At 45.8% G+C, this 19,398-nt stretch overlaps 1 long non-coding RNA gene across 1 annotated transcript; it reads left to right on the top strand.

Moving 5' to 3' along the window:
* The first annotated feature begins 235 nt into the window (after positions 1–235).
* Positions 236–19,394, top strand: LOC117524896. The gene is made up of 3 exons (XR_004564895.1): positions 236–406; positions 5,919–6,014; positions 19,366–19,394. It is a non-coding gene; the product is annotated as an uncharacterized LOC117524896 (long non-coding RNA).
* Positions 19,395–19,398: the final 4 nt, after the last annotated feature.

Here is a 19,398-nt window from a genome sequence, read left to right as displayed (position 1 = left end):
TGTACATTATCAGCCACAGATGTGCACTGAAGCTGTTTTCGATCTTTTTTAAATGTTCCAGGAGCTAGCAGGGGAGGCAATAAAATGATCCTTGAAACTGTGTTGGTGAGCTGAATATAAACCACCCTGGAGTATGTGTGTTGTGGGGGGGGGGGGGGGGGGGGGGGGGGGCTGACGGTGTTATTGATGAGATTCTGTCCATCAGTGATCTTGTTTCTCTGTTTGCTTTCAGGAGACTGCCATTTGATTGAATGGTCATCATGGAGCTCTTGCCAGCTGACCTGTCTGGAGGGGCGGAGCTTTGAGGCCACAGGTCGCCAAGCCCGTTCCAGAGCTGTGATCATTCAGGTCATGGAGAACCAAGCAAGCTGCCCACATCAAGTGTTTGAGACCCAACACTGCAAAGGTAGGCAAAAACAATTTACACACACACACACACACACACCACACACACACACACACACACACACACACACACACACACACACACACACACACACACACATATAAACTTTATCATCCGCATTGTGGCACCTGGGCAATGCATCAACTAGAGGATTGCTTGTTGGGGTGCATTATCGTGGGGACCTTGTGTGCTCTTTGCCCACTATGGTAACCTAACAGGAAGCCAGAACATGAGATGGCTAACAGGGCCATAGTGAAACAAGAAGGCCTCAATGGCGGATCAAGTGGAGGAGGTGATGGCTTGTAAACAAAATGCTGTGAAAGCAGATGAAGGCTGTAGCAAGTCCTCAAACCACAATCATCTGGGCTTTCCCAGTCATCCGACCAGGCTAAGGATCTGTCAAGAACTGTGTATTTGTGGGTGTGCAAAGACATTCCTACGTTAAACAAACCAACCCACAGGCATCTCTAGATTGACCCTGGATGTAGATTTTTATCCCATCTGGGAATTTATTAAGAGACAATCTTGCTTGCCACTGAGGGATTCCCATGTATATATATATATATATATATATATATATATATATATATATATATATATATATATATATATATATATATATATATATATACAGTGAAGAAAATAAGCATTTGATAGGTGCACATCCACTGTGAGAGACATAATCTAAAAAAAAATAAATCCGGAAATCACAATGTATGATTTTTTAATAATTTATTTGTATGTTACTGCTGCAAATAAGTATTTGAACACCTGTGAAAATCAATGTTAATATTTGGTACAGTAGCCTTTGTTTGCAATTACAGAGGTCAAACGTTTCCTGTAGTTTTTCACCAGGTTTTCACACACTGCAGCAGGGATTTTGGTCCACTCCTCCATACAGATCTTCTCTAGATCTTTCAGGTTTGGAGTTTCAGCTCCCGCCAAAGATTTTCTATTGAGTTCAGGTCTGGAGACTGGCCAGGCCACTCCAAGACCTTGAAATGGTTCTTACGGAGCCCCTCCTTAGTTGCCCTGGCTGTGTGTTTGGAGTCATTGTCATGCTGGAAGACCCAGCCGTGACCCATCTTCAATGCTTTTACTGAGGGAAGGAGGTTGTTTGCCAAAATCTTGAAAAACATGATACCCCATCCTCCCTTCAATACGGTGCAGTCGTCCTGTCCCTGTTGCAGAAGAGCATGCCCAGAGTATGATGTTTCCACCCCCATGCTTCACGGCTGGGATGGTTTTCTTGGGGTTGTTCTCATCCTCTAAACATGGTAAGTGGAGTTGATTCCAAAAAGTTCTATTCTGGTCTCATCTGACCACGACCTTCTCCCATGCCTCATCTGGATCATCCAGATGGTCACTTGTGAACTTCAAACAGGCCTGGATATGTGCTGTCTTGAGCAGGGGGACCTTGCTGCCCTGCAGGATTTTAAACCATGACAGCATCATGTGTTACTAATGTAATCTTAGTGACTGTGGTCCCAGCTCTCTTCAGGTCATTGACCAGGTCCTCCTGTGTAGTTCTGAGTTTTCTCAGAATCATCCTTACCCCACACAGTGATATCTTGCATGGAGTCCCAGACCAAAGGAGATTGACAGTCATCTTGTGTTTCTTCCACTTTCTAATAAATAATCATAACAGTTGTTGTCTTCTACCAAGCTGCTTGCCTGTTGTTCTTTAGTCCATCCCAGCCTTGTGCAGGTCTACAGTTTTGTCCCTGTGTCCTTAGACAGCTTTTTGGTCTTGGCTATTGTGGACAGGTTGGAGTGTGATTGATTGAGTGTGTGAACAGGGTCTTTTATACAGGTAACAAGATCAAACGGGTGCAATTAATACAGTTAAACAGTGCAGAATAAGAGGGCTTCTTAAAGAAAAATTAACGGGTCTGTGAGAGCCAGAATTCTTGCTGGTTGGTAGGTGTTCAAATACTTATTTGCAGCGGTAACATACAAATAAATTATTTAAAAAAAAAATCAATCATTGTGATTTCCGGATTTTTTTTTTTTTTTTAGATTATGTCTCTCACAGTGGACATGCACCTAAGATGAAAATTTCAGACCCCTCCATGATTTCTAAGTGGGAGAACTTGCAAAACCGCAGGGTGTTCAAATACTTATTTTCCTCACTGTATATTTACAATGCTCAGTTTTCTTATCAAAAACAACAAACAAAATAACAAAACAATATTTCTTTTTACAGTGCCATTACTGTCTTCGATTAATCCACATCACTTCATCTTGATAATTATTTAAAATATGTATTTTGTATATTATTTTAAGCTGATGAATATTTTTGCTTTGCTTCAGTTCATCTGTTAGACTATTCCATCATTTTACCCCTGACACAAAAACATGCATACTTTTCAAAGTTGTCCTGAAAAACATTTTTTTTTAATTCAGTTCCCCCAAAATTACTCCAAAACTGTAAAAATAAGGTAAAAGTGTTGCATAGTTCCTATTTTCCTGATTCCTTTTGGATATTTGGGGAGTTAGATGATCCACATGTTTTTGTTATCGGTTAAGTGGTCCTTGGTCTGAAAAGGTGAGAAACACTGCTCTATAGAGTAAGGCAAGTACTAATGCACCAGCTTGGGTGGAAATAAGATCCAACCCATCAACATGTACACCCTGTCACTCTCCAGATACTCTGCAGGAACAATAAGCTGGCCAAAGGATGTAGTAGATGCCACAAATGCAGAGTCAAATGATTGCATAAGTGTAGAGAGGGTTCCACCTGGAGTCCAGCACCCACATTCTGATGGAGATCAGGGTTGTTGCATTGCTGAAACAATCCCCCATCCCTCACCCATCCACTAGAACAGTGCTGATTCTGGAACTTGCTCCATCTGTTGCTGAACAGCCAGAAATCTTGTGAACAGTCCCACCCACATTTCTCTGACAGTGGAAGTCATCAGATTGGTTCTCCAATGTTTATCACTTTCACTGAGGTAGAATCATGCACTGCTGATGATGATGCCGCCACAGTTCCCAACATCTGACTTTCTGTTCAGTCAGAATGTTCTAAGTAATGGAACCTTTGCTTCATGAAATAGATTGGAACGGACGCTGTGTCAAAGTCTGCGTGAGAAAGCTGAATAATTTTTATCGTTATGTGAGTAATTTCATATTAATTGATTCTATATTATCATTTCCCAACTGCTCCCCTTTTGTCAACTAAATAATAAGCCTTCATTACACATTCAGGCACCAAGTCTCCTACTGCTTGCCAGCTCATTCATTTGCCTAATTAATTAGCTGCTTTTAAATTTGCTTGTAAAATTGGTGTTTGTCAGGTAACTGGCATTTATTTGAAATAAGGACCCTGTGATCAATTTGCAATTTTAATTAACTTACCACATTTTGTCAAAGATAGTTCCTGTTTTTGTTTTTCTTTTTGTTACTTGCCTTTTGAGTTCAGCAGAAATTATGGTTTGATATTTAAAAACACGTCTGAGGTATCAGTTGTTATGCTCTTCCAAAATCAGTCATCAACTCGAACACAGGAAAATGCCTTTCTTTCATGCACATTCATTAAATTAGCAGAGAGGCAAATCACATGCTGGCTAAGTAAACGAATAGAGGAATAACTGATAAACAACCTCCAACCAACCACGGGCCGCACATACATGACAGGACCCCACGTGGATGACAGGACCAGCAGAGACACCACACACATATACTCAGGCATGAACCACGGGGGCACACACACACACAACACACACACACATAAGACTCAGAGAGAACCAGGGTTGCACCGATATGACAGGACCCCAAACAGATGACAGAGACCAGGGGACACTCACATACACACACATAAGACTCAGACACAAACCATGGACACACACACACACACACACACACACAGAAAACCAAAGGGGATATGGGCACATAAACCGGATATATAGAAAAAGACAGGATTGAACACAAAAAAAGGAACAGACAAGGCAGATGGATGCACACACAACACAAGTTTGACTAACTCATTTTGTCTGGCAATACCACGTTTTATCACATCTCAGACAGTGTGCTCTTTTACGAGGTGTATTAGAAAACTAACTGGCAGTTTTATAAAAAAAAAAAAAAAAAAACCTATATGGATTTGAATCACGTGCAATTACACCAGACATGCTTGAACTCTCGTGCGCATGCGTGAGTTTTTTCACGCGTTGGTGACGTCATTCGCCTGTGGGCAGGCTTTGAGTGAGCACTGGTCCAGCCCTCTCGGCTGAAATCCTTTGTCTGAGACGCTGCTGGAGATGGCGCGCGTTGCTTTATCAAAATTTTTTCTGGACCTGTGAGGGATATCCGAGTGGACACTATTCGAGAAATTCTGCTGGTTTTCGGTGAAAAGTTTAACGGCTGATGAGAGGTTGTGGAGTTTCTTTCGCTTTAAGGACAGCTCACAAAGCGGATCGGCGCGGTGCGGTTGGAGGTGGCGTCCGTCTGGCTGTTTCAAGCTGAAAACTTCCTAATTTAAGGCTCTGTTCACCAGGACGTCGAGAGAACAGAGAAGTTTCAGAAGAAGTCGGCATGAGGAGTTTATGCGGACATTCCACTGTTAAAGGAGATTTTGTAATGAAAGAACGTGCGGGCAAATTCGCAGAGTCGGTTCCGTGATGACGACGCAAATCCGTCTGCGCCGCGACAGGAAAAACACCTCCGTGTTGAAAACCATTTGTAAAATTCAGGCGGCTTTTGATGGCTTTCAACAAGTGAGTATCTGAGAAATTGTTTAACAGCTGGGCATGTTCCAACTTGTCTGTTAAGGTTTCCAATGGAGATGTTTTTCCTGTCGCGACCCCCCGCGGTCGGGTCCGGCCCGACATGCGAATCTGCCCGCACGTTCTTTCATTACAAAATCTCCTTTAACAGTGGAATGTCCGCATAAACTCTTCTGAAACTTGTCTGTTCTCTGACGACGACCTGGGTGAACAGAGCCTGAAATGTGGAAGTTTTCAGCTTGAAACAGCGAGACGACGACGCCTCGGAGCACAGATCGCCGTCAGGCGCCGTGGGCCGTCCTTAAAGCGACACTAACAGACCAAAATCTCTCATCAGCCGTTAAAATTTTTACTGAAAACCAGCTGAATTTATCGAATGGTGTCCACTCAGTTGTGCCTTACAGTTTTTGAAAAAATTTTGATCAAACAAAGCAGCAGTCTCTGAGCCATTCCTAAACAATGAAAAAATCGACGAGGGGGGGCCACTCCTCACTCAAAGACTGCCCACAGGCGAATGATGTAACCGACAGGCGTGAAAAAACTCTTGCATGCCCACGAGGGTTCAAGCATGTCTTATGTAATCACACGTGATTCAAATCCATATGGTTTTTGAAAAAAATAATAAGGTCGGATACTTTTCTAACAGACCTCATAGTTTCATTACATTTGCGGCATGTCTTATCCTAGGAATGTGAGACAAAATCAGTGTGTGGTTCATGTTCATGGAGCCTGAATCCACCAAACACTGCTCATGACCTGAGTCTGTGTCTCTGCCACTGCTGCAGGAGGGAAATGCCACAGTTACCAATGGAGGACGGGGGCATGGAGCAACAACGAAAGAGCAGTGTGGTGTCAACGCGCAGACGGTGTCAACGTGACAGGTGACCTGCTGCAGTATTTCCTGGACAAATGGTTTAATGGAAACAAATGCAGACCCAACAACGTAAATACACAAGCAAAAGATGGTATTCAGCTGTCGGGCCAACACAGCGGCTAATACAGTGGCTTAAAGTGGAGGGATAAAATAAGCATAATATACAATACAGCATTCATTAAATTAGCAGAGAGGCAAACTCACCATGCTGGCTTCTCTCCACTATAGTTTAAAAGATCATGTCAGTCACATGAACCACGTCCTTGTGATGTTGAACAGTAAAAGAAAACAAAGGGATGTCGATACCGTTGTTGCTGCGTGCAGGCTTTTGGGGGTCGTTTTCAAGGACATTCCAGTCATTCTTTCCCTAAGAGTTTTACTTCATACCCATGATGCTTCACCACTAACAACGCTAATGTGTTCAAGTGTGAGAAACCAACTTTAAGACAATTCAGTGATGAAAATTTATCAGAATTCATCAGATTTAGAGGATTTAGGTATTTATGCTATATATTGTTCACAGCTGTAAATTGTGTTTGAGAAATTCTGTCCAAATCCCAAACGTTTTTATCTTAAAACTCAAGAACCATAAAACTCTCAAAATCAATTTTTTATACATTAATACTGGGAGGTCAAAGCTCTGCATGCTGAAAAATCATGCATTTCTGACATTTATAAATGACTTTTTTAATCAATTTTGGGTTTCAAGTAGAAAATGTACCAGATGCCCTGAAATACTCACATTGCCCGCTAGATGGTGACAAAAGCTGCTCAAATGTGTGGTAATGTTAACTATTGGTGAAAATAAGATGGGCATGACTGCCAAAAATCAACTTTCAATGGTGTCCATTGCCCTTACAGGCCAGTTACTGTATTTCCCGGAGTAGAAGTTGTGTGTTTTTTAGGGGGGTGGGGGTGGGGGGTTGTTTTCCCTTTTTTTTAAACTAGTTTGGGAGGTCCTGCAATGAAAAATCACATTCATTATTAATAATAATTATATTAACTATTTATCTTGGATGTTCCCAGGAGTCAAAACACTAAACAAAATAAAGTGTTATAATAATAAAAGTATAAATTTGATAGTAAAAGTACACTACAACAATACACAAAGATCCCAAATTGAAGAACTGATAATACAGGGTAATGGGGTGACTTATACTCAGTGTGGCTTATGCTCTAGAATATACAGTTCTTAATTTGACATGGTGTATTTGATTAATGGCAGACCATCAGTTAACATTATTTATAGAGAGTGTGAATCACAGTTATCTGTATCCAAGGATAATGTTATCCAGAGTTAGCATGATCTCATATGATCTCATTGTGAATTTTCCACTGTGAGATCAGTAAAGTCTTATCTTCAAGTATCAAGTATCAAGTAGACTTTATTAGCCCCCCCAGGGGCAATTTGTTGTGCAGCCAGCAGTACACATTCGGACATACATAAACATAACATGATCTTAAATATGGCATAAAAACTCACCATGAAAACTCACCACACAGTAAACATAATAACTCAATAGTAAGAAAACCTAGTTAAAAACCATCATGTGATAGTGTTTAAAAATCTAATAACAGTGGGAATAAAAGAGTTTGTACCTATTGGTCTTACATTTCTTAGACATAAATCTATGACCAGATGGAAGCATTGTGAACTCAGGGTACAGTGTTGTGAAAGTGTAGGAACACGGACCCACAACAGGGGGCGCAATGAACGGACAATGGAGAAGGTAAATAACAAGATTTACTTCTGTGAAACAAGCACAATTAATATAACAAACACAATTTGGGTCGAATCCGCTGGTGTCGTGTGGGCAGGCTCGAAGGTAGGAGACGTCCGTCTCAGTCGAACCGGAACCACCCAGATCTCCTCTGCCACCGAACCCTGGAAATACTGGAACCGCCAAGTCCCGAATTCCCAGGTGGCCACTGCCTCCGCTCGTCGGCGGTACTGCTGGCAGGAGAGAGCAACAACACACAGGCGTGGATGACCGCACCCAGTAACGGAGAGGGGAGAAGCCGCCTCCACCTCTTGTCAAAGAACAGCAGGAAGGTGAGTACTTATCCAAACAATGAAGCTATCTGTAGTCACCAGTCCTGAAAAGGTTTAACAGGTTTAGCTGGTTATGCGATATATAAATGCAGAGAATACTACCTTAGTCTTAGGCGATATCTCGGCACTGAGGTGGAGACGCCGTCCTCCTGATATACCTCTGTGCTGAGTGGAACAGCTGTGTCTGGTGATGGGTGACAGCTGTCACCCAGGCTACTCCCATGATGCGGCAGCGCCCTCTGGTGCCTGGAGCCCGCACTCCAGGCAGGGCGCCCTCTGGTGGTGGTGGGCCAGCAGTACCTCCTCTTCAGCGGCCCACACAACAGGACCCCCCCTCAACGGGCGCCTCCTGGCGCACGACCGGGCTTGTCCGGATGGCGACGGTAGAAGTCGGCCAGGAGGGCCGGGTCCAGGATGAAACCCTTCTTCACCCAGGAGCGCTCCTCGGGTCCGTACCCCCCAGTCCACCAGATACTGAAAACCCCGGCCCATGACGGACATCAAGGAGCCGGCGGACAGTCCAAGCCGGCGCTCCATCAATGATCCGGGCAGGAGGCGGCGCCGGACCCGGGGTGCAGAGGGGTGAGGTGTGAAGGGGCTTAATCCGGGAAACATGAAAAACTGGATGTATCCGCAGTGAGGCCGGAAGCTGGAGCCTCACTGCGGCGGGGTTGACGACCTTGAGGATCTTATACGGTCCGATGTACCGTTCCTGGAGTTTTGGTGAGTCGACCTGTAGAGGAATGTCCTTGGTGGACAACCAGACCTCCTGCCCAGGATGATACTTGGGGGCCGGGGCTCGCCGCCGGTCTGCATGTTTCTTCGCCCTCGTCCGGGCCTGCAACAAGGCAGAGCGGGCGGCACGCCACACCGACGGCACTTCCGTAGGTGGGCCTGGACCGAGGGCACACCGACCTCTCCCTCAACCACCGGAAACAAGGGGGGCTGATACCCCAAGCACACCTCAAACGGGGAGAGGCCGGTGGCTGATGACACTTGGCTGTTGTGGGCGTACTCGATCCAGGCCAGGTGGGTACTCCAGGCCGTCGGGGGCGCGGCTGTCACACAGCGAAGTGTCTGCTCCAGTTCTTGATTCGCCCGCTCTGCCTGCCGTTGGTCTGGGGGTGGTACCCAGACGAGAGGCTGACCGTGGCCCCCAGTTCCCGGCAGAAGCTCCTCCAGACGTGTGAGGTGAACTGGGGACCGCGATCGGAGACAATGTCTGATGGTATGCCATGCAGACGGACGACGTGGTGGACCAGGAGGTCCGCTGTCTCCTGGGCCGTAGGGAGCTTCGGGAGGGCCACGAAGTGGGCCGCCTTGGAGAAACGGTCCACTATCGTGAAGACGACGGTTTTCCCTGGGACGGCGGGAGACCCGTGACGAAGTCCAGGCCGATGTGGGACCAGGGGCGATGAGGCACGGGCAGTGGCTGTAGCTGCCCTGAGGTCTTCCTGTGGTCGGCCTTGCCCCTGGCGCAGGTGGTACAGGCCTGGACGTAGTCCCGGATGTCGGCCTCCAGGGATGCCCACCAGAAGCGTTGCCGGACGACTGCCACGGTCCTTCGCACCCCTGGGTGACAGGAGAGCTTAGAACCGTGACAGAAGTCCAGGACTGCAGCCCTAGCCTCTGGTGGGACGTATAGTCTGTTTTTTGGTCCGTTTCCGGGGTCGGGACACGGGTCAGGGCCTCCCGGACGGTCTTCTCCACGTCCCAGGTGAGGGCGGCCACGATAGCGGACTCCGGGATGATGGGATCCGGGGGATCCGACGGTTCCGTTTTGACCTCATCTTCGTGCACCCGGGACAATGCATCCGATCTCTGATTCTTGGTCCCGGGACGGTAGGTAATCCGGAAGTCAAAACGGCCAAAGAACAGTGACCACCGGGCTTGCCTGGGGTTCAGCCGCTTGGCGGTCCTGATATACTCCAGGTTCCGATGGTCAGTGAAAACCGTGAATGGCACGGCTGTTCCCTCCAACAGATGTCTCCACTCTTCGAGGGCCTCTTTCACAGCAAGGAGTTCCCGATTGCCGACGTCATAGTTCCGTTCAGCGGGGGTCAACCTGCGAGAAAAATAGGCACACGGGTGAAGGACCTTATCGGTCTTCCCGCTCTGGGAGAGCACCGCTCCTATCCCTGAGTCCAAGGCATCCACTTCAACCACTAACTGGCGGCTAGGATCGGGCTGCACCAGAACTGGTGCAGATGAGAAGCGCCGTTTCAACTCCTTGAACGCGGCCTCGCACCGATCCGACCAGGTGAAGGGAACTTTTGGAGAGGTCAGGGCTGTCAGGGGGCTAACTACCTGACTATAGCCCTTGATGAACCTCCTGTAGAAATTAGCAAAACCGAGGAACTGTTGCAGCTTCCTACGGCTTGTAGGTTGGGGCCAATCTCTCACCGCCGCAACCTTGGCCGGATCCGGGGCGACGGAGTTAGAGGCGATTATAAACCCCAGGAAGGACAAAGAAGTGCGGTGGAACTCACACTTCTCGCCCTTCACAAACAGGCGGTTCTCCAACAACCGCTGCAGAACCTGACGGACATGCCGGACATGAGTCTCAGGATCCGGGGAAAAGATGAGTATATCGTCCAGATACACGAAGACGAACCGGTGCAGGAAGTCCCGCAGGACATCGTTTACCAACGCTTGGAAGGTCGGGGAGCGTTAGTGAGACCGAACGGCATGACCAGGTACTCAAAATGACCCAACGGGGTGTTAAATGCCGTCTTCCATTCGTCTCCCTTCCGGATCCGAACCAAATGATACGCATTCCTAAGATCAAGTTTGGTGAAGATATTGGCTCCATGCAAGGGGGTGAACACTGAATCCAACAGGGGCAACGGGTATCGATTGCGAACCGTGATTTCGTTCAACCCCCTATAGTCAATGCATGGACGAAGCCCGCCATCCTTTTTACCCACAAAAAAGAAACCAGCACCCATTGGAGAGGTGGAATTCCGGATCAACCCGGCAGCTAATGAGTCCCGGATGTAGGTCTCCATTGATTCACGCTCCGGCCGTGAGAGGTTGTACAGCCTACTGGACGGAAACTCACTGCCTGGAACCAAATCAATGGCACAATCGTACGGGCGGTGGGGAGGAAGCGTGAGAGCCAGATCCTTGCTGAACACGTCAGCGAGGTCATGGTACTCCGCTGGCACCGCCTTCAGATTGGGCGGGACTCGGACCTCCTCCTTAGCTTGGGAGCCGGGAGGAACCGAGGAACCTAGACACTCCCGATGGCAGGTTTCGCTCCACTGAACCACACCCGGACGGCCAATCGATCCGGATTGTGCTTTAGCATCCATGGAAACCCCAAAACCACACGGGAGGTGGCCTGAGTCACGAAGAACTCGATCACCTCCCGGTGGTTACCTGACACCACCAGAGTTACCGGAGGTGTCTTATGTGTGATTGGTGGGAGTAGGGAGCCATCTAGCGCCCGAACCTGCACAGGCGAGGTAAGAGCCACCAGAGGGAGCCCTATCTCCCTGGCCCATCTACTGTCAAGCAGATTCCCCTCAGAGCCCGTGTCCACCAGTGCTGGGGCCTTCAGGGTTGAATCTCATAAAGGATCGTGACTGGGAGTCGTGTAGCAATGTGGGTGTGTCCCACGTGAATGTTTTGGCCCACCCCTGGCCCAGTCTCTAGGGGCGGGCGTTGGAGTTTAACCGCTCGGGGCAGTCGTTTGCGAGATGCTCACTCGAGCCACAAACATAACAAGCTCCGTGGGCCCGCCTCCTTTGTGCTCCAGGTGCCCTAAATGTTGCCCTGCTCGTGTCCATAGCTTCGTCAGCAGGGGGAGCCATAGGCGCACGGAGCGCAGAGACAGAGGAGCGTGGGGAGGGCGGAGCTCGATCGGACCCGGAAGGGAGAGGGACGACGCGTGCCTGGCCACGCCCTTCGCCTCGTTCCCGACGGCGTTCTTCTAACCGGTTGTCGAGTCGTATGACTAGATCGATGAGCCCATCTAAATCCCGCGGTTCGTCCTTAGCCACCAGGTGCTCTTTTAGGACCAGAGACAGTCCGTTTACAAAGGCAGCGCGGAGGGCAGTGCTATTCCAGCGGATCTCGCCGCCGCGATGCAGAAGGCGACTGCATAGGCAGCTGCGCTTCGACGCCCCTGTCGTATGGACAGTAGTGCGGTTGAAGCGGACTCTCCTCTGTTGGGATGATCGAACACCGTTCTGAGCTCCCGTACAAACCCATCGTATGTATGAAGGAGCCGTGAGTTCTGCTCCCAGAGCGCGCTGTAGCCCAAGCGCGCCTCCCCGCGAAGCAGATTTATCACATAAGCTACTTTGCTAGCATCAGTCGCGACATCACGGGACGCTGAGCGAAGACGAGCGAACACTGCATAAGAAAGTCCGCGCACGTCTCCACACAGCCTCCGTACGGTTCTGGAGGGCTTATGTATGCTTCAGGGGACGGAGGGAGGGACCGTTGAACGACCAGTGGAACGTCACTTTCGCGCGCAGGGTCCTCGGGGGGAGAGCCGCAGCGGCGCCCGAAGGGCGTGCCTCCACTTGTGCGGCGAGAGCCTCCACCCTGCGGTTTAGGAGAACATGCTGCTCGGTCATTAAATCGATCCGAGAGGTGAAAGCGGTGAGGATCCGCTGCAACTCACCGATTACCCTCCCGAAGCCTCCGCCGCGCCTTGGTCTTCCATTGGCCGTTCAACAGCCGGTTGACGCCCCTCGGGATCCATGACGCTGGCCGAGATATCCTGTTGTGAAAGTGTAGGAACACGGACCCACAACAGGGGGCGCAATGAACGGACAATGGAGAAGGTAAATAACAAGATTTACTTCTGTGAAACAGCACAATTAATATAACAAACACAATTTGGGGTCGAATCCGCTGGTGTCGTGTGGGCAGGCTCGAAGGTAGGAGACGTCCGTCTCATCGGAACCACCCAGATCTCCTCTGCCACCGAACCCTGGAAATACTGGAACCGCCAAGTCCCGAATTCCCAGGTGGCCACTGCCTCCGCTCGTCGGATCCGGTACTGCTGGCAGGAGAGAGCAACAACACACAGGCGTGGATGACCGCACCCAGTAACGGAGAGGGGAGAAGCCGCCTCCACCTCTTGTCAAAGAACAGCAGGAAGGTGAGTACTTATCCAAACAATGAAGCTATCTGTAGTCACCAGTCCTGAAAAGGTTTAACAGGTTTAGCTGGTTATGCGATATATAAATGCAGAGAATACTACCTTAGTCTTAGGCGATATCTCGGCACTGAGGTGGAGACGCCGTCCTCCTGATATACCTCTGTGCTGAGTGGAACAGCTGTGTCTGGTGATGGGTGACAGCTGTCACCAGGCTACTCCCATGATGCGGCATCGCCCTCTGGTGCCTGGAGCCCACACTCCAGGCAGGGCGCCCTCTGGTGCTGGTGGGCCAGCAGTACCTCCTCTTCAGCGGCCCACACAACATACAGGGGGTGACTGGAATCGTCCAAGATCAACCTCGCCTTCTTAATTAATCTGTTTTTATATATAGATGGCAGGATGGCAGCAATCTTGTTGCACTCATTTATAATACGATCCAGATGGTTTTTGTTTTTCAAATTTAAAAAACCCATACCAGCAGATAAAAGAAAAAGTAAGAACAAATTCAATAAAACAGGAATAATACATCTTCATAAAAGTACTGTCCACATTAAAATGCCTGAGTTTACGGTAAAAATGCATGCACATGCATGGTGAGCTTCTTACATACCTGGTCAATCTGGTGCTCAAAGGTTAATCCACTGTTTATACAGGTTCCAAGGTACTTATAGTTCTGCACAACTTCCACAGCCAGTCCATTAATAACTACAGGAGAAATGTCATCCTGCTTTTTCCTAAAATCAGTTAACATCTCTTTAGTTTTGTTCATGATATCTAAAAAGGACGATTTACATCAGATAAAATCTGACACCACAGGGCCATGGTCATCTGAATTTAAAAGTGACACAATGATAGAATCATCAGAAAATTTAACAGTAAGTCATTGATGTTGACTTTGACACATGTTAGTATATAGAACAAATAAAAGAGGTGAAAGGACACAACCCTGTGGTGAACCAGTGGAAGAAATCAGAGCATCAGATAAAACGTCACTGACTCTAACCGCTGAGCTCTGTTAGTTAAAAAAATCTATAAACCAGCATAAAATTCATGGGTCAATGTTGTGCTCATTTTCATTATCATTATCTTATCTTATGTTATCTTATTATAATACTAACCCTGGTTGTTTTCATTAAGCTACCTTGCCAGCAATCAAAAGTAGTAGTTGATCTCTGTGGAGAACCCCTTTCCAAAACTTATGGTGCATAATATTTATACCTACAACCCCTGGCAAAATTATGGAATCACCGGCCTCGGAGGATGTTCATTCTGTTGTTTAATTTGTAGAAAAAAAGCAGATCACAGACATGACACAAAACTAAAGTCATTTCAAATGGCAACTTTCTGGCTTTAAGAAACGCTATAAGAAATCAAGAAAAAAAGATTGTGGCAGTCAGTAGCGGTTACTTTTTTAGACCAAGCAGAGGAAAAAAATATGGACTCACTCAATTCTGAGGAATAAATTATGGAATCACCCTGTAAATTTCCATCCCCAAAACTAACACCTGCATCATATCAGATCTGCTCATTGACATTAACCCTATGTCATGAAATTGACCCTATGTGTCTTTTTGCAAGGAATGTTTTCACAGTTTTTGCTCTATGGCAGATGCATTATCTTCTTGAAAATGATTTCATCATCCTTAAACATCAGAAAAGTGTCCAAAATATCAACATAAACTTGTGTTTATTGATGATGTAATGACAGCCATCTCCCCAGTGCCTTTACCTGACATGCAGCCCCATATCATCAATGACTGTGGAAATTTACATGTTCTCTTCAGGCAGTCATCTTTATAAATCCCATTGGAACGGCACCAAACAAAAGTCCCAGCATCATCACCTTGCCCAATGCAGATTCAAGATTCATCACTGAATATGACTTTCATCCAGTCATCCACAGTTCACGACTGCTTTTCCTTAGCCCATTGTAACCTTTTTTTTCTGTTTAGGTGTTAATGATGGCTTTCGTTTAGCTTTTCTGTATGTAAATCCCATTCCCTTTAGGCGGTTTCTTACAGTTCGGTCACAGACGTTGACTCCAGTTTCCTCCCATTCGTTCCTCATTTGTTTTGTTGTGCATTTTCGATTTTGAGACATATTGCTTTAAGTTTTCTGTCTTGACGCTTTGATGTCTTCCTTGGTCTACCAGTATGTTTGCCTTTAACAACCTTCCCATGTTGTTTGTATTTGGTCCAGAGTTTAGACACAGCTGACTGTGAACAACCAACATCTTTTGCAACATTGCGTGATGATTTACCCTCTTTTAAGAGTTTGATAATCCTCTCCTTTGTTTCAACTGACATCTCTCGTGTTGGAGCCATGATTCATGTCAGTCCACTTGGTGCAACAGCTCTCCAAGGTGTGATCACTCCTTTTTAGATGCAGACTAACAAGCAGATGTGATTTGATGCAGGTGTTAGTTTTGGGGATGAAAATTTACAGGGTGATTCCATAATTTATTCCTCAGAATTGAGTGAGTCCATATTTTTTTCCTCTGCTTGGTCTAAAAAAGTAACCGTTACTGACTGCAACAATCTTTTTTTCTTGATTTCTTATAGTGTTTCTTAAAGCCAGAAAGTTGCCATTTGAAATGACTTTAGTTTTGTGTCTGTCTGTGATCTGCTTTTTTTCTACAAAATTAAACAACTGAATGAACATCCTCTGAGGCCGGTGATTCCATAATTTTTGCCAGGGGTTGTATACTCAATTTCCCAAAACCTAGAGGTCTCTGGTACCATTGCAAGGCTTGTGTTTTTCAATTACAGTTCAGCTTTTAATGCTATTCTCCCATCCAGACTGTACAACAAGCTCCTTCATATAGGAGTTGAACAATCCATGTGTTGTGGGACCTTAAGGTGCAAGTGGTTATGTTCAACAATAGATTATCGAGACCTTTAACTGTCTGCACCGTGGCACTGCAAGGGTATTTTTTATCCTCTCCTGTTTCCACTGTACCCAAAGTTCTCACTTTGAGTCAGTCAGTCTGTTTCTATTCACTGATGATGCAACAGTTGTGAGTTCAGTCTTCAGTAGGAGCCAGGAAGTACACTTACACTTGTTCATCAATGGCACTCAAGTGCAAGGTGGACAGCTCCAAGATTTCAGGAGTGATGATCACTTTCAGCTGGAAATGGGGTCATAATTACTATTCTGAAGAAGCCTCATTAGAAACTTTTATTTTTAAGACTGCATAAAAATAGGGTAAGTCTAGAAAAGGCTTAGTGCACTTTTTCAAGCAGCAGTAGAGAGCATCCTTACCTCTGAAATAAGTGCCTGGTTTGGGAATGTTTCTTTAAGGTGTTGCGTATGGCTTCTAAAATGAAAAGAAAGGCCTTCAGATTTTAAGAGACCATGCCCACCCAGGCAGCTGCTGATTTAAACATCTTCCATCTCACAAGAGACTTTCAAGGAAGACAAGAACAGCTAGATTCCAAAACAGCACATAACCCGAAGATGTCTGCCTCTGACCCCAATTATGACCCTAATATAATCAGAAAATTCAGAGAATCTAGAGAACTTTCTACAAGGCCAAAAACCAACATTGAATGTCTGTGACCTTTGATCCCTCAGGCGGCACTGCATTAAAAACCGACATCATTGTGTAAAGGATTTTACTGCGTGGGCTCAGGAACACTTCAGAAAACCATTGTCAGTTAACACACAGTTCGTCGCTACATCTATGCACAGTGAAAGCCATACATAAACAACATCCAGAAACGCCGCCGCCTTCTCTGGGCCCGAGCTAATTTGAAATGGACAGACGCAAAGTGGAAAAGTGTGCTGTGGTCTGATGAGTCCACGTTTCAAATTGTTTTTGGAAATCTTGGATGTCGTGTCCTCTGGACAAAAGACCATCCGGATTGTTGCTTGCGAAAAGTTCAAAAGCCAGCATCTGTGATGGTATGGGGGTGTGTTAGTGCCCATGGCATGCGCAACTTGCACATCTGTGATGGCACCATCAATGCTGAAAGGTACATCCAGGTTTTGGAGCAACACTGTTGAACAACTGAAGTCGTACATCAAGCAAGAATGGGAAAGAATTCCACCTACAAAGCTTCAACAATTAGTGTCCTCAGTTCCCAAACGCTTATTGAGTGTTGTTAGAAGGAAAGGTGATGTAACACAGTGGTAAACATACCACTGTCCCATTTTTTGAAACGTGTTGCAGACATCCATTTCAAAATGAGCAAATATTTGCACAACAACAATAAAGTTTATCAGTTTGAACATTAATCTTGTCTTTTGGTGTATTCAATTGAATAAGTTGAAGAGGATTTGCAAATCAGGGTATTTGTTTTTATTTACATTTTTACACAACGTCCCAACTTCACTGGAATTGGGGTTGTACAACCAATGCACAGTCTTTGTGAAACAATGATGTCATAGCACCATCTCTCCAACCTCAGCCTTAACCCTGCACATAAGATGTCTTGTAACAACAACTGCAGAGTACAGACTTGTGTTTGTGCTACAGAAGATACTGAGCTTACTGGGATGACTACAACAAAATCTCCTGCTCCTCTTCTACAACAACCACTTTTTGAAGCTGTAAACCATTGTAGGCTTTCTTCTCTGTTCTTCTTACAGAGTTGGTTGTTATTCTTAAAAAAAAAAAAATTCAGGGTGTTATTTTTAGTAATTCACCCGTCTCATGAAAGAGCGCTGATTTACCCACATGTGGCAGTCTGCAGGATTATCTGGAAGTCTCTTGAATTCCAAGGATTTTATGGGCAGAGGTGCTGGCCAAGTGATGCGCTTTCCACTGCGGAAGTTCTGGGTTCAAGCCCCACCCTGCCCATTTTCCATGTAACGTGACGTTGTACCACGAAGGGCATCCAGTGTAAAACTTGTGCCAAATCACCTGCTGTGGTGATCCTGAGGGAGCTTTTAGAAGCATTTTGTGTATCGGGCGTGGCATGTTCGCATGAGCCTTTAGTTTAAAAAAAGATACAATAGTTTTAAGGCAAGTTTACTAAATATTTGTGCATGAGTGGTAGTACAGTTAAAACTTCACAGCAAATCACCAGTGTTAATTATCATTTGTTAAAGGGGAACTTCAATGTTTATCAAAATGGACTGTGGTTTTCAAGTGTAATAATAGTAATAATAATAAATAGATACAATTTTTCATCCAAAGAGCCATTTTTTTAGTGTACTTTCATGCCTTCACTGTGCCTTGAGTACAGAATTTTGTTCCTTCTGTGTATTACATGCTGGAATGACACTAAATGAACCTTGACCTTGATAAAAACAGCAATAAATCCAAAAGCCGAGAGTGATCTTGGTAAAATACGACTTAAAACCGATAAATAACTGCGCTCACATAGCTCCCCTCCTAAATATGAACTTACTGGATTGCTGAAATTGGAAACTGTCAGCGTTGCCATGACAGTAGCTGAATCATCCATCATATATCCTCTGCAGGTGCCATCACTTAGGAAGATCCAGCTTTCAGAGTTCGTTTACAAAGAAATCTGTTGTGCCTGTTGTTTGGAAGGATAATTGAAATATGTGAGGCTGCAGCTTCTGAAGTAGATGTGTTTGTTTGTTGCTAATCTGTCAACTCACAAAGGTGTTATGTATACGTTACATTGAGACTTGATAGGAACCGTTGTGCCACCCACACACACACACCGCTGCCTGCATACACATGGGCAGAGCAGCACACACATAAAGAAAAGAATAATTGTGGTATTGCATTCTTGTTAAATTTAATACCTTATTTGATCTGCTTGTTGTGTGCAGCCTCCATTGATTTCTGCTCTCCCTCTTAACATAAGCAATCCATAAACCAGACTGAGCTGGGAGGCTTTTAATCCATATACACCTAATCATCGTTTGTGTTTGCGGGATGGAAAGCAGGCATAGAGAAATGGCACAGAGGTGATACTGCAGGGGAAAGGAAAGCTTTACTTGTGCTTTTAAATAGTGGCTGAATGTGATCTTATCATCAAAAAGGAGTGTTTCTGGCAAATAAGGAATAACCTCCCTGTGCAGAGAAGGCAGGAGCCCACGGCATTACTCTTTGATATTTTGGCATGCAATTTTCCATGTTGAAATTAAAATGCTCACAGATTGATCAGGGACCCCGATAGGCGACTAAGCTCATTCAATCAGATGTGACATTACATTAATTAATGATCAATGTGTAAAGGAGCAGAAATAAGAACCGGTGTCTTTCTGCAGGGGGGTGTTTCCCACAGAACAGGCCAACCACGG

The sequence above is a fragment of the Thalassophryne amazonica genome, chromosome 14, assembly GCF_902500255.1.
Source record: "Thalassophryne amazonica chromosome 14, fThaAma1.1, whole genome shotgun sequence".
Lineage (NCBI taxonomy): Eukaryota > Metazoa > Chordata > Actinopteri > Batrachoidiformes > Batrachoididae > Thalassophryne > Thalassophryne amazonica.
This window is presented reverse-complemented; position numbering and strand designations above follow the sequence as displayed.